The following is a 13,513-nucleotide window of genomic DNA, read 5'->3' as shown; positions in this document are numbered from 1 at the left end:
TAAGACTTCCCTGGATTTCAGCTGCGTTTTGTCCAGAGAGGAAGAGGATCATCTGCTGTAAAATTCCAATGGCAGCCTTCAGAGGGGAAGCCTGCCGTCACTCGTGCACGGTGCAGTCAGAGGCTCCGTGCCCGCCCCTTAACAAAAAGACCACAGACTGCACGGCTTATACACAAACAACACTGAATTCTCACAGTTCCAGAGGCCACTAAGTTCAAAATCAAAGCGCTGGTGATGACCCACCTCCTGGTTCATACACGGCCAGGGCCTCACTGTGTCCTCACTTGTGGAAGGGACAAGGGAGCACTCCAGGGCCTCTTTTATAAGGACGCTAATCTCAATCATGAAGACTCCACCCTTATGACCTAATCTCTTCCCAAAGGTCCCATCTCCTCATATCATCCCATTAGAGAGTAGGATTTAACATGAATTCTGGAGGGACACAAAAAGTCAGTCTCCGGCAGCAACCATCTTGCAAATACTTGGATTTGGCCTTCTGGGGGTTTTCCTGAGATTCATGCAGTGTTGCTCAGATGCCTAGGGACAGCTGGGGTTATGCGAGGAAGCCTCCCTTTTGGCTCTCTGGTACTTGAGGAAAACAAAAATGAAGCAAGTTAATAAGATAGCACCTCTGTCCCAAAGGGAAGTGGGAACACAGTGACCCAGGCCTGCCCCGTCTGGTGAATGAGACCTGAGGCTGTTGTAATGGAAGCGCATGGTTGGGCTTGTCCAGGGCACAGTGGGGAGCTTCTGAAGGCCCAGGGACCCGTGTGATATGAAGGGTGTCCCATCTGTTAATCTTAGCTCTGCCTGTAGCATCTTGGCTGAGGCAGGCAGCCACCTCTAGGTATTTGGTGAATGCCACAAGATGTGTATTTTGAATATTCATGGAAACTGGAGTAGATCCATCATCCTTGAGCAAGGTGAGTGCATGCCCCATCACCCTGGCCACTGAGCAGGCTTTCTGGCTTCAGATCTCTCTACTGTCCCCTGAAAATCTACCTAAGGATCTACAGTCAGGGGTCAAGCAGAAAACAGGTGGAACTCTCAAAAAGGTTTCAGTGAAAGATGTTTTTTGGAGGATCTGTTGACAGAGACATAGGCAGAATGACAGGGACCATCAAGCATGGTGAGGAACCCAGAAGCTGTTGCCTGTCCCAGGCCTGAAGGAGTGGGTGAAGGCAGGAGACAAGAGCCCAGTTCACCGAGGGCGGCAGCCTGCATAGAGAGCAGAGCAGAAAGTGAACGGGAGGCAAAAAAAGATAACTAGTACACCTGGATCTTCAGCACACATAACTGTATCCATGCTCCATAGCATATATAATGGCCCCTCCTTGGGAACCCTGCCTCCCATGCCAGAGTGCTAAGCTTACGTTTGTTTAAGCCCGCAGGAAACATCCTGACCAGGCCCACCTGTGATTGGCTGCAGAAAAGAAGAAATTAAAATATCCCCTCCCTGGCTGGAACCAGGAAAATATTTGCAACATCTTACTGTCTTTTTTCCTTTCCTCCTAACCTCTCACTCTTTGTTCTTTAAAAGAAACTAGCACCCAAACCCAGGCAAGATGGTTCTTTGGGACCTAGTCCACCATTTTCTTGGTCTGCCGGCTTCCTGAATAAAGTCACTATTCGTCACCCCAATTTGTCTCTCGATTGACTGGCCTGTCACGCCGCAAGCAGTATGAGCTTGGACTTGGTAACAGTACTGAGTAGGGAGTGTGAGCCCAAGGTTGTGTGGGGAGCTGTTCACCTTTCCCTGCGGAGAGGTCCAAGGGGTCTCTTGTTGACAGTCTCCCTTGATGCTCCCTGAGTGTCCAATTTGAGGAAAGGGTCGGCATCAGAAATGTGCCAGCATTTCTTCCTTTCTTAATTCTTACACCTTCCTCAACTCTATGAAAGACAACAGCTGTTTGGGGAGCAGGTGGGTGCCCACGACAAACATCTCTTTTGGCAGAAGAAGTGCTACAAAAAGTTAAAGAGGAAGCCCCCATGCTCCGTGTTATCCTCACATGTTATTGCTCACGTTTACTGAGTACCAGACGCTTTCTCCATGTATACTCAGTCCATCCTCACACAGCAATCTTAGGAAGTGGGCACCATCATGAACTTAATTACCTACCCCCCAAATTCGTATGTTGAAGCCCTAGCCCCACAGTGTGGCTGGATTCGGAGACAGGGCCCCTCAGGAAATAATCAAGGTTAAATGCAGTCATAGGGTGGGGCCCTGACTCGCTAGGGTTAGTGTCTTTATAAGAAGAGACACCAAATAGCTCACACTTCCCCCGCAGCACAGCACATGCCCTGAGGAGAGTCTGCGTGAGCACAGAGGAACAGCGTGGCCATCTACGAGCTAGGAAGAAAGATCTCACCAGAAACCAAATTTCCTGGTACCTTGATCATGAATTCCTGGCCTCTAGAACGTGAGCAAGTAACTGTTGTTTGAGCCACCCAGTTTGTGGCATTTGTTATGGCAGCCTGAGCTGACTAAGACAGGCACTATCATATTCCCCATCTTTTTAAAAAAATTTTCTTGGGGGGTAGGTAATTAAGTTTATTCATTCTTTCTCTCTCTCTCTCTTTTTTTAAATGGAGGTACTGGGGCTTGAACTCAGGATCTCAGACATGCTAGACATGCACTCTACCACTAAGCTACATCCTCCCCCTAATATTCCCATCTTAATGATGAGGAAATTGCAGAAGCGAAGTGGTTTTCTTAAGTCATCCCATTTGCCTTTGCCTTTGATCTCATCACCTCTTGGGGCCCTGCTTTTCTCATGGGAAGGGGGTAGGTGGAAATAAACTTAATGGTCAACAGGGATCAGGCAGGTAACAGAAACAAGTGAAGCCACTGGAGAGGTAAGCTTTGACCAATTGTTGGCCAAGTTCTTACAGTTTTTCAAGACAAACTTGGAAGTCTGGATCTTTGGGGGAAATGTTCCGGTTTTTTCAAATACTGGCAACAAATTCCACCTGAAAGAGTGCGCAGGTCAAGTAAGACGTACCTGCAGGGGGGCCATGTTTGGTGTATAATGTCCCCTCTGGTGTAGAAGATCTGTTTTACACTCCCTTCTCCTCCTTCCTTTCCCCTTGGCCCTGGCTCTCTGCCTTTGGCAATATTCCTGTGTGTAGATTCCAAGACCCCTGTCTTCAGAAAAATGAGTGTCATCATGATCCAGAGGTGTTTCCAGGTACAGTCAGTGCAAAGAACCCTGTGCAGACTTGGCTAAGCCACATAGCTCTGAGCCCGTTTCCTCTTCTGAAAATTGGTCCAATGACACCCACCTGGCAGGAGCTGTGGAAGGATTAAATAAGATGGTGTGTGAGGAAGCAACTGGCAGATGATGAGTTAGCTGTGTGTGCAGCCCCTGCCGGGCTCAGAGACACTGCTCGGCGCTATGTTAGGTGTGTGGGCCCCTTACCTACAGGGTATGATGGTTTCATTGGCTGTAACACGCTTGAAAGAGAAACGATCCGGCAAGTTCCAAAAAGCAGCAGAGGGTGATCTGGAGAGCCCAGAGGCCTGACTGGGAAGTGGAAAAACTGTCAGGGATGAGAGAGTGGTGATTTCACCCCTGGAAGACAGGAACCAAGCAGCCTCCTCTGCTCAGAGGGCCTGGGAGGCAAAATTAGTAACAGGGTTTGTAATAATGCACTGAAAGTTCTACCCTTGCTTAATAGCTGCCTGTAAAAATTCCAGTCAGTTCATTTTTAGTGGGGGCTAATGAGGGTTAAAAACTCCCCAGGCTGCCTGAAATACTCTCAGTGAGGCTCCCCCAGAAGGAGGGTATTTACTGAGCTGCTGATTAAGGAACAGTTTATCTACTTTGTATCATCGTTCACCAAAGCCTTTATCAGTGTGTTTTTTTGGCTGCTGCTGGTTTGGGGGGGTTTTGTTGTTGTTTTTAAACAAATGAGAGCCGATTTTATGTGTTCCAAGGTCATGACTCAAGTGAGCTGTTTGCCAGCTGAGAGCAAGACAGAACTGATTTTCTGGGGCCAGCTCTCCTCTTGTGGGAGTGTGTGGGGTAGGGGGGAGTGCTGGGGTCACCAAGGAGGAGAAATGCAAAAGGAGACAAAACTCACTTTCTGCCAGGTCTTACTGGGGACAGCTCAGTGGCGGAGGGATGATCTGGGGAGGACTTCGGCCTGGAGAAGAATGAGGCGGAGAAAGGAAGGCCAGACAGGAGCTGGGCAGGGAGCAGCGGATCAGAGAGATGCTCCTGGGGAGGCAGGCTGGAGACCTCCCTGAGCTGCTGAAGAAGCCCGCGTGATGGTCCAGGGAGAGCCACACAGAGCAAAAAGGAGGACCTGAGGGGAGCTGCATTCAGGCTGGATTGAAACTCTGGATTAAAACTAAATCCACTCTGGGCGGATCAAAGAAAGACTTAAAGGTTCTGACCTTGGGAAGAACTTTTGGCCACAAGAGCCAAATGCATTTTCAGAAGAGATGCTGGGGTGGCCTTTGGAGAAGAGAAGAGCACTCCCTGGATTAGGGGCTCAGTCCTGCCGTCACCTGGCTGAATAATCCTGGGAACTCCCTCCCCTCTGAGGCTTGGCCCATGAAATGAAGGGACTGGATTAGATCCCTAGTTCTAATCCTCAGCTAGAATTAGAATCATTAGAATCAGCCACGGAGCTGCCAAAAATCCTGATGCCTGGGCGACAGCCCAGATCAATTAAATCAAAATCTTTAAGAGTGGGTCCACAAACTAGAATACTGTACAGAGCCAACTTTGAGATCCACAGGGCTACATGGTCTCTCAAGGCCTCAATCCGCCCTGCCGTATATTAAGTCTTTAAGAAAAGGAGAGAGGGGATGATGGGCAGGCAGTCCTCAGTGGAAGCAAAACACGGACCTTTTGAGAATTCCACTGCCCATAAGATTCCGTGACTTGAGGCTCCAACAGGACAGACTCTTGCTGCCAAGTTCAAGCCAGCTGTGCTTCTCCCCATTAATGCACTCCACAAACACCTACTGAGCACCTCCTGTGTGCCTGGCACCGCTCTGGGTGGGGGTTACAACTGTGAACAAGACAGACCCTCTTCTGTGTTACTCTTGGGACAGACTTGAAATCACAAAGCTAAAGAAGAGGGTGCTGGATGGTGCAGAGAGTGGGAAGGGAAGGGACATCTGGGACTCTGTTGATTCACACAGTGTTCCCCAAGCTTACGCATCATTTCATCAAACTCCTAAGGTTCCTAGGGATTTGTCCCTGCTGTGTTAATCCTTTCTTCCTTTCCTCTCTGCCTCCTCCTTCAACCGTGGGTCCTCATAGCTACACTTAGCAAGCAACCCGAGGGTCAGAAAAACTCTTTTCCTCCATCCCAAATCCATACTCCCAAGTATACACCATGACTTCCTGACTCAGATTAAGTCCCTCACAGCTGAGGGCCAGGCCTTGAGTCTTTCTTTGGGGAGCACCTGGTGTGGTTTAGAATGTGTGGGCTACAGACAAGCAGCCTGAATTCTAGTAAGATCTTGCCTCTTACCAGAGGTTATCCCTAAGTGACCTTGGGCACGATACTTAACAGCACCCACTTAACGACCACCCAACTCAGGCCTGCATCTTCAAAGTGGGGATTAGCATACTGCTACCTTTCACATTGTTATGAGGAATAAATGAACCAAAGAAGGGAAAGCAGTGTCCGGCACCCTCAGTAGGGGGTGATGTACTGTCCTAGAGCAGCAGATGTTAAATGGGCTTGTTCTGCTCAAATTCACGGAGAGACCAGCAAGGTTGTATCTGTGGTGGCATCTGCTGTCCTTCTCACTTCCCACATCCGATACGTTGGTTAGGGAATGCCACACCCTGTCACAGGTGGAGCCTGGAATCACAGCGGCTTAATTCAGCGGGCGTTGGTTCTTGTCTCATAGAGCTGAATGGCCCCGGTGGAGGGAGGGGAAGACCCTCTGCTCCATGCAGTCATTTAGGACGCCAGAGGCTCCGTCATCCTCCAGGGGTGGCCCCCAAGGCAGCCCAGGGCTTTGGTATCCACGTGGCCCACAAGCTGAGAGAGGGAATCACTTGGGAGCCTTCGCTGGCCAGGGTGGGAGTGGGAGCGCTTCCACTCACCTTCCACTGCCAGAACGCATTCACACGCGGCAAGGAGCCTGGAAAGGCGCTGGGAAGAAGGGCAGGAGGAGGCCCCCTGGACTGTCTGTCTCCCATCTCAGGCCCCAGCACGGGTGGTGGTTATCCGCTCTGGGATGGCACTGGGACCACCGCGCATGTGCCAGGCTCCCTCCTCCCGCCTCCTTCCTCTCTGACCTTCTCCAGTTACTTTCCTCCAATTCCTGTTCTCGCTCCAGTGGCACCTACCCTCTGTTCAGCTTCTGTGGTTGCAGAAAGGTTGATTGTTTGGACCCTGAATGCTTTGGTGGAGATGTACTTTAGGGACAGTGACAAAGGATGTTAGGGGGCGGGGGGCGGGGTGGCAAGCAAAGCCGGCAGAGGAGCTTTCCCAGAAGGAGAGCTGTGGCCACCTCCACCCACTTCCTGTGAGATCAGAGAGTTTGATCCCAGGCCGCTGGGCTCCCAGGAGCCTGGGAGGGGTTCTTAGACCCTGACATTGTTCTCTGACTAGCAGCAGCCGTATCAGCTAGGAACTTGATGGAAATGCAAATTCTCAGCCCCGACTCAGAAAATCACCTCAGAAAGATTAGCAACCTGCCGAAGTCACACAGCTAGTAAGCGGCAGGACGAAAGTATTTGAATAAGCCCTTTGGTGATTCTAGCGCACACCCTTGCCTGAGAATCCCTGCGGTAGTGATGAGCCCCAGCAGGAGAGAGCAAATAGGACAGTGCTTCACACTGCCACCCAGTGGCTGCCGTGTGAACAACAGCCCAGCCTCTAGCTCGGGACAAATTTGGGAGCTGAGGAGGCAGCGCTAATACATAGACTAGGAAGCAAGTTCTAGAAAGCACTGGGGAATCCACAGGCCTAGCAAGGGGTTCACCCAAGTCTGCCTTGTATATAGTTTTTAAAACTTAGAGTCCAGCCCAGAGCCAAACCTAAAGTCTGTTTCCAGAAGAGCAAACCCACCTGTGTTTACGATGGGCACAGCTGGCTGGGAGAAGCCTCTGTGTTCAGACTGATGACCCCTGCAGAGATGGGAGTGCTGCCTGAGCTCAACCAGGAGGAAACATCCAGAGACAAAGGCCTCTTGCTGTTTCCCTTGCCCCCTGACCTCAGACTCAGCGGGGCAGGAGGCTTAGTGCTCTGGGGGACCAGCAGCTGTAGGTTTCCCAGGGGAGCTGCCCAACTTGCTGGGTAGGCCATTTGATCCTGACATCTGTCCTGACTGTGCCCTGGAGACTCAGACTCTGTGGGAGGGGGAAGGGCATGGGAACCAGTGTCTGTAGGGCATTCTGTGCTGTGTAGGGAACCCGAAATCTCCGTGTCATTTAACCCACTCAAACCTAATGCCCAACAAGACGCAGAGAGGTTAGTAACCTGCCCAAAGTCACACAGCTAGTAAGAGGCAGAGCAAATATTTATTGTAAGATTTCACACTAAAGCCTTCATATGCTTTGTCCACCCCTCTCTGCTGCCCAACTCCCCACTGCAGAACCCCTCTGGGCTGGCTTTCACGCCATGCGGTTCTCACACCCAGGAACCTGTGGGTAAGAGACGGCTAAGCAAGAGAGAGCCGCCTTGCTCAGCTGCCAACCCTGGGTTCCTAGTCCCCTCGCTGGTGACTCAACAGCAGCTCTGACAAGGGAGGATGCTCCATCCAACTCAGGAACCAGGGATGCTGGCCTGTGTTCCCAGGTTGGAGGGAGAGGCTCCCCATCCGGGAGCAAGACTAACAACCAGAGGTTACCCATCTCCACTCTCAGGGCTCCCGGTGGGGCATGCAGACCAGAGCCTGAGGTGGGGAGGGTGGTGGAGGGGGAAAAGCAGCTATTCAGCTCTTCCAGAGGAGGGACAGATGGGGTCCCTGGTACAGCATGGAGCAGCCCAGCCACCATGAGCCTAAGGTGTGGGTGCCCAGCCGAGCCGAGCCTGGGATGGTGATGTCATGCCCAGGTACCCCTCTGTTCTCTTGGGTCCACTGGGTGGGCCACAGCCCCCTCATGGAATGGGTCACTCAAAACCAAGGTAGCTTTTTAAAATACATTTTCTGCTGCAGACTTGGAACTACATAACCATCACTAAAATAAGCATAAGAGAAGCATGAATGGATTTATGCTTTAAACTTTATTCAGCATAGAGCTGTCATCAAAGAGCCTAGCATATATGAACCTCCAGCTCCCTCTGGGAGTCTGACTTCGGAGCAGGTGGATGTGGCTTGTTGGACTTTGTGCCGAAAGATCCCCCAGATCCCCAAGTTTGGGAATCATCAGTGTGGCTTACATCATTATCATGATTAGCAGCCCAGAGTGTTTGTCACTGACCCAGATTCTCACTATGAGGCCCAGAGGATGGAGTGGGCCTTAAAAGGGGGCTGGCTTGAAGGCACCAGTGGGGACTGCCCCAGGCAGGTCGGGTGTAGGAGACCTTCCCTTTGGAGGGTCTGCATGGGCTGCAGTGCAGGTGAGCAATCCAGGCAACTGTCCCGTGGGGGTGGGGGTGGGAGCACATGTGCCAGCAGCAGACTCAGGCCAAGGCTAAGAAAGCCAGCACCTGATGCCCCTCAAGGCTGATAATCAGCGCTGACTCCTCCTCAGAGACCTACGTCTATCCCTCTGGGTCATGGGGTGAACTGGTGCCTGTCTGAGGCTGGGGCTGCTGCCTGCCTCTCCCAGCTTGGGTTTTCTGACTGCCCTTTTCCTGAGGAGGCCGCATGGAACAGGGCAGAGGCCTGCCTGGGAATCTGTCCTGGTCCCTGCTGCATTCTTTTCTGACTATGCAACTTTTGGCAAGGCTGAGTCTGAGTCTACTCTTCTGCAAAGTGGTTGTAATCAGTGAGGCTCGAGCTTTTTATAGGAGGCACTTAGGGACCCTAAGGAAGGAGGTGTTGGGAAATTGTCTACAAGCACCTATACACCATTTTGCTTAGATTACAGGTTTGTTAGGGGTGGGCTGGGGCAGGAGGAGCCAGGGTGATGTGGAAGCCCCTCCCAGCCACCTTTTGGTGCTGCCATGGTTACAGGAGTCAAACCCTGCCTCCCACACAGGGGGTTGTGATGGTCAAATGAGATCATGTAGTCAAGACTTTGGGGATTGTAATGCTCTCAACAGATGGAGCGGATTATTATCTCCTCCTAAAGCAGGACCCTAGCCCTTCACCTGGGACCCTGACCAGCATTGCTTGCCGATGGATCAGTGTGGACTCTTCTGCGGCGAGGCTTTCAATGAGCACTTTCCCAGCTGTGGATGATGCCCCAGGTGGTTATCTGGCTCCCTCCTAAACCAGGGACTTGTTTGGATCTTCCAAACCCCTCAAAGCATTTTTTTTCTGGGGGAAATCTCCCTACTCATCAGCAGCCCAGCTAGTCCTCCAACCAGGCGGTAAGACCTTCAGAGGCAAAAGGTGGCCGCTGCCCAGTGGCTTCAGGAACAGGCGGGATGCTTGTGAAAAATTCTATAGCCACATCTTTCCCCAAGTCTTTTTTTTTTCAAGCTTTTTTTTTTTTTTTGGTAGGGGAGAGGTAATTAGATTTATTTATTGATTTTTAAAAATGGAGGCCCTGGAATTGAACCCAGGACTTCGTGCATGCTAAGCACATACTCTACCACTGAACTATACCCTCTCCCCACCATAGCCACACCTTGGGTCTGAGGAATCAATTTCTGGGAGTGGGCTGGACCAATCTGTGAGGTGTTTTTGGTTTTGCTTTTGTTTGTTTTGAATCACAAGCATCCCTGATTATTGTTGTACAAACTGAATTTGAGTTTTGGAAAGGGTTGATCGTGGGATCTGGTCCCTTGCCCAGATAGAGTTCTTGCAAACCATTCAAATTCAGGAGAATAGTTCCCAATTTTAAAGTGCTCACTTGTCCCTGGGAGGCGATGAAGTGACAGGAACACACCAAATATATCAGCCACATATTCCTTTTGGGAAAGTCAGCTGAGATAGTGCAGAAGGAAACTCGAGAATGAAAACAGGATTTTAGATGTATTTGGCAATTTTGCTAAGGATGGAAGCTCCTGTCTGTGTGGGAAAAGACAGAAAACTAGAGGAAGGCTCACAGGGGCATAGGTGAATGCTCCCCTCAGACTCAGTTCACACAGCAGCTCTGCCAGGCCACCTTCCTTCACCCACCCCTGCCCACCCCACCCCCACCCACAGAGTTCATCCTTGCTAATGCACTTCAGCAGGAGGCACAGACACCCTCCTTAGCACTTTCTCACCATTAAAATTCTCCATATGTCTGTCTTCACCAGACTGCGAGAGTTGGCATCAGGTCTTGCTTCGCTCTGCAACCTATCCCCTGGCCCTAAGTACTGTTTAATGTTTGTTGAATGAATATACGAATAAATCCCACAATTAAGCCGTGGGACAGAAACCTACAGAAGATTTTGAATTTTAAGAGACAATTTAAAGAAGAAGAAAACAGAAGTCTTTATCGTACAAGTCATTACCCTTATAAATAATACAGGGAAAACAAACAGGCAGAGGAAGGATTAGGTGAATCCCTTCTTGATAGTTCTGGAAGTGAGTACATAATTCAGGGAAGTGGGTCTGACCCAGCATGGCTGTCCCAGGGATCACTAGGTGACCTCTAGAGTATACAAATCAAAGCTAAAGCATCTCTTTCCCTCCTCTACTTGTTCCAAAGGAGGCTTAGCATCAAGCCTAGGATTTTTCCCTGTTGAAAGTGATAGACTTTGCACCTAGTTTCTAGGGCAGAACCTCTTCACTCCTTTGCTACCTTCTCTCCCAACCAGGGAAGAGTGCTGCTTGTCTTCCTTTCTAGTGGTCATCGAGGGGCTTGGGGGTGTTAGCTAGTGCCGTCTTCACTAGGCAGGAAACTGCTTTCCTAGAAGCTGGCTTTTCCAACTCTACTTTCCTGGAAGCAGAGTCCTCTGCTCCCATCTCAAATCCACTCTGTTCTCTGAAATGCTCCAAAAGTAAGGGGACGGAGGGAAGAGAAACGTCTGATTGGATGAGCGACAGCGGACACTCTCCAGGAAGCAGCCTGGCCCTCCCTGCAGCTCCCAGGGGTGCTCACGGTGTTTCTGCACAGAAGCAGGTTCTGGGCAGCGTGTGTCCCACACTAATGAACTCATCTACAAAACAGAAAGAGACTCACGGACATAGTAACAAACTTATGGTTGTGGGGGAAGTGGTGGGAAGGGATAAACTGGGAATTCGAGATTTGCAGATATTAACTATATATAAAATAGATAAACAAGTTTCTTCTATATAGCACAGGAAACTATATTCAATGTCATGTAGAAACCAATAATGAAAAAGAATATGAAAAGAAATAAATGTATGTGTATGTATGATTGAAACATTATACTGTGCACCAGAAATTGACACAACATTGTAAACTGACTATACTTCAATTAAAACAAAAAAAACAAAGAAAAACTGCTGGCATCTTAGACCGAGTAAGGCTGTGGCACCAAACTATACTATACTGGTGGCCACTGGATTCTTCACCATCATGCATTTGCAGTTAAAAAAAAAAGTCAGTTTCACCTAAGAATATCCTTGATGAAGGAGTAAAAGCTATTGGATCTCGATAATTGGGTACATGGCTTTTAAATATCTTGTGTTGATATGAGAAGTATGTATAACATGCTCTTCCACACCAAAGTGTGAGGGTTGTTTAGAGGAAAAGCACTTGCACAATAATTTGAGCTGCAAGCTGAACTGGAGGCTTTTTTTCATAGAACATCATTTTCTCTTGAAAGAACGACCGACATAAATGTCAGTTAGTCACACTTGGGCATTTGGCAGTATTTTCTCAAGAAGCAATGAAGCAAGTTACTTCAAGAAGTAACTGACAGAATTTTTTTCAAATGCTAAGAATCAAGTCTTCAAGATAAAATTAGCATTTTGGAAATCCTGCATCTGCCAAAACAAGTTTTAGAATATTTGTATGAGCTTGACTAATTCCCAATACTTAAAAGAATTTGTGATGAGATCAGAGTATAACGAACGTGACTTGCCTCACATCATATAATGAAATATATCAGTATTTGGAAGAGCTGCATAATGCAGTGAAATCATATTTTCCAAATGCCAAAGCATAATGTTACAAAGTCATGCATGGGTAAAGATCTATTTAAAACACAAGACAGACTGTTAGATTTTCATGTAACAAAGTACAAAAAGTTTTTGACACGGTTTCAGATTCCACATAGCAACTAACCTTTACCAGTTCAAACTGTGGTATAGTATTAAAAAATATCCAAAATTATCTGAAAAGGCTAGTAAAGTATTTTTTCTTTCCAACTCCCATATGTGTGCAAAGCTTTCCTTCAAACATGCAAAATGGCGTACCTTTACAGACTGAATAAGAATCTGATATGAGAATCCAGCTGTCTTCTATAATGCCAGGCATTAAAGTTTTGCACTCTTTAAACATTAAAAAAGTGTCACCCTTCTCTCTACCTTTGTTTTGCTTTCGTAAATAGTTATTTTTCATAGAGATGTAATTTATGTTAAGATGTAATAAAGTTACTTTTAAATGAATAAAATATTTTTGTTTTAGTTTCTAATATGATAAATATTGGCAGATACAACTCACAAGACAGAAGTTCTTTGGGATCCTCAACGAATTTTCAGTGTAAAACTGAAACCAGAACCTTTGGGAGTCACTGCCTTAGACTAATCTTCCATCCAGCCTCCAGTCTCTATTACAATTTCCTTAACAGATGCCAACCCATTTGTTAGTACACGGGACCAGCTTTGGGAGGATCTGGAGCAGGCAGCCTCCTGCCCGGTCTGAGTTGAGTGTTACAGCCACCAGGCCCCTCCTCCCCAAATATCTTCTCTATTGACCCCCCACAGGACCTCAAATTTTCCCCTTTGATATTCTTTTGGTATAAGTCACTTGAACTTCTCTCTTCAAATCTAAATACATATAAATGGTATTCGTTGCTAGTTTCCAATCATTAATGCATTAAAATAGCAGCCAACTTTTGAACGTTGAGTACATCAAGCTTTATTCTAAACACTTTTCATGTATGATCTCATTGAACCTTATGAAGAATGAACGTTTATCATACCCTACTGTCAATGAAGAAACTTGTACATTGGTTTTATTACATCAGCAAAGCCTTGAGGAACAGTGCTACATTCTCTAGGATATAAGGTACCACACAGGCATGCTACCAGGAGGAAAAGATAGGAGGACAGCCTGGAGCTTAGGTGTTGTGTCATGATGGCCACGGAGGATGGCCCACCTGGCCAATGAGAGTCCGGCACCAAAGTAAGGCGAGGAGATTGAGCCCTGACTGCTTTGCTGGTTCAGCCCCGACCCTGACCCTGATGGGCTTTGTTCCTTTGTGTTCCACAAACCACCTCTCTCCCTTGGCCCATTCTGAAATCCTATAATCCATATCCACTCCCCATGTGTACTGAAGTATCAGAATTAAAAAAAAAAAAAGC

Source organism: Camelus ferus, chromosome 23 (genome assembly GCF_009834535.1).
Source record: "Camelus ferus isolate YT-003-E chromosome 23, BCGSAC_Cfer_1.0, whole genome shotgun sequence".
NCBI lineage: Eukaryota > Metazoa > Chordata > Mammalia > Artiodactyla > Camelidae > Camelus > Camelus ferus.
The sequence above is the reverse complement of the archived record's forward strand: the minus strand, read 5'-3'. Positions refer to the sequence as shown.